Source organism: Rattus norvegicus, chromosome Y (genome assembly GCF_036323735.1).
Source record: "Rattus norvegicus strain BN/NHsdMcwi chromosome Y, GRCr8, whole genome shotgun sequence".
In the NCBI taxonomy this organism is placed as follows: domain Eukaryota; kingdom Metazoa; phylum Chordata; class Mammalia; order Rodentia; family Muridae; genus Rattus; species Rattus norvegicus.
Genome location: NC_086040.1, coordinates 15,337,702 through 15,340,638, shown reverse-complemented (window position 1 = coordinate 15,340,638; position 2,937 = coordinate 15,337,702).

Genomic DNA, 2,937 nt, shown 5'->3' with positions numbered 1-2,937 from the left:
ATGCTTTGTAATTGCCAAGTTCTCTGAGGTCCCTGCAGAATGTGTCCTCCTGTTCACCCTCAATCTGCTCTAATTGCCTTTGCTATCTGCACCAGTCCATCTCTACACACCCTCATGTACTTCTTTCTGGTGAACTTATATATCCCGGAAGTTGGTTACATGGGCTTTGTCATACCCAAGTTGTGGAGAGCCTTGTAAGGGAGATTATGACTCTTTCAGGAAGGATGTAACACACATATGTTTTTCTTCACCCTTTTTAGTATAAATGAGTGATGCCTATTGGCAGCCATGCCTTTGCCCAGCCTATGTCTCAGTTTAACTATGCAAACCAAATGAATCATGGTGTGTGTGTCTATTTGGCAATTATTTCATGGGGAATGGGTTGCCTTGTAGGTTTGGGACAAAACTACTTGAGGCCCAAATCTAACCACACATTAGGAGTTGATAATGTCTTGGTCTATAGAGCAGTGACATCCGTGCTGAACACCATCATCTAAAGCCTAAGTAAACAAAAAGTCAAGGCAGCACTGAGAAAAATTCTGGGTCTAAAGAAAGTTGTGATAATAAATAGGTAATTGAGGATCCCAAAGTGTTCTTTCAAAAAGATGCATAGTCTGTGAAAGAAAGAAAACAAAACCACTGTGCTCTTTCTGGCTGTCTTGAAACAAACTTTAAGAAACATAACTTTGTTTTAGAGTGTTCTCTACATTCACCACCATTCTTAATTACAAACAGTCGTAAAGTATGCTTGCTATTAAATAACTTTAGTAGATTAGTCCAGTACTTAAAGATTTTGATCTGGGCAGTGTTTAAACCACATGCTAGAGTCTCAGGGGCCTTGAAAGATCTCTGTATCCGTTCATAGCTATTTGGAGATCTTCCAATAAATTACTTCCAAATGATCTCAGCTCATTATGCTACAATTCAATATTTCTCAGTACATGTAAATTCATTTCACTGCACTGTAACTCCTAAGTAGTTCTCAGGGCAGTGAATTGTTAGCCTCTCTTTTGTGTACCATTAGTTCAGTCCACATGTCAGATCTGGGCACCCAGGGCCTATGATTTTGGAACAGGAGTAATCTTTCCTCCCTTTTATGATTTCTAACAGGGTGGTGGAAAAGAATTTCAGCCAGGTGATTCTCAAAATCAACATCCTTGTGTCAGATAAACACACACACACACACACACACACACACACACACACACACACTCGCGCACATGCATGCACACATTGTACAGGAAAATAAGTGGGTTTATAAGTGACAGAAGACTAATATAAAAGGTCAGCTAGTGTCAGATAATTAGGTTCTGGTTATTATTCTGCAATAAAATAAAATTAAATTAGAATCTTGGGTCTTTATGTGTATAATGAAAGAGAAATAGAATTCCATTTAGGCATGCAGACAATATGGAAGACTTTAAAATATAAATTACAATGACACTAAAATTAGAGTATTGTGTTAGGCATGAGTCACCCAAACATTAAGACAATGATTATATTCTCCTCAGACTCATTGTTTGAGTCTACTTACAAGTAGTAGGGACCATTAAGGCCAAAGTGTTGGAAAAAAACTAACTGAGAAACTGATAACAAAGCCTAAAGTTTTGAAGAGACACACAGTCTTTCTATAGTCTTTAAGTAATTCTTTTATAACTTCTATTACTTTAAAAGGAAAACCAATAGAAAAATACATTAAAATATTTTAACTACAAAAGGAAATTAATTTAAAATAATTTTATTGCTTCTTAATTGGGTGATATTCAGATGCCAGGCATCGACCAAAGTCTGAACTGAGAAAAACAAAGCAGGAAACACTTTTTGGTATCTGCGCCAAGTACATACAATCTCAACCTAAAAGAGAAAAAATCACTAGGCAAATCCAAAATCAGAGAAATTCTAGCAAAGTAATTATTTCTCTTCAAAGGTCTGTCACAGAAGATAAAAATAGTAATGAATTATCACAGAATAGAATAACGTACAATCAGTAATAATTGAATATAAATGGATTTCTGGATTGGATACGGGCATAGGACATAGAAAGTGTACATTAGTACAAACATTGCTTTTATGATTTGGTCAACCTACTGTGGTTCTTGTAGTATGTTAATTTTTTGTATTTGATTTTTGAGAATTAGTTATTAGATGGATTATGGAATATAAAATTCAGGAGTGGGGTACAATATAAAAAGTACTGTTTTCTATCAATTTAATCTGATTTTCCTGTATATTTTGACATTTGCTTTATTTTTTGTATTTATTCATTTGATTAATTTATTTATGTCTCAAATGCTGCCCTCCTTCCTGTTTTCCCCCTCAGAGTCCCTTACCTCAACCCCCATCCCTTTTTGATTTCTTCTTTTAAAAAGACAAAACAACAGTAGCTAAGGCATGTTTAGTCCCTGAATTGCTATTCAATTGGACATGCATTTGAAAATCTACAACATTGATAATGCAGACATCAGGAAATAGTTCCAAAAATGATCTTCAAAAATTATATATTCTCACGTTATCAGCTAACAGCTATCAGCTATCAGCTTGCTATACTGGAAGAATGTCAGAACATGTATATCCTTGTTCACATATACATAGAGAAAGATGATCAGACAAGAAGAAAAACAGATAGCAACTTTCCGGGACTCAACAGGAGAGATCCTCAGTTCCTGTAATGTATTCTCCATGAGTTTATACAGTTTATCGCTTAATACCTGGAAATGAACACCTACAAATCCAACAACAAACTATCCACAAACTGCAATCTTTATAAAAGCTAAACAAATATGTGGAAAGTAAAATTTTTCAGCTATATATGAGTATACTAATGTATATTAATTTGTATATTATTAAAATTTAAATTTTATTACTGCAAGTTTTTATTGCAATATTTTAAATAAAAAGATTTTAAGTGACTCAGGTGATTGGTAACTTTTTCTGGCT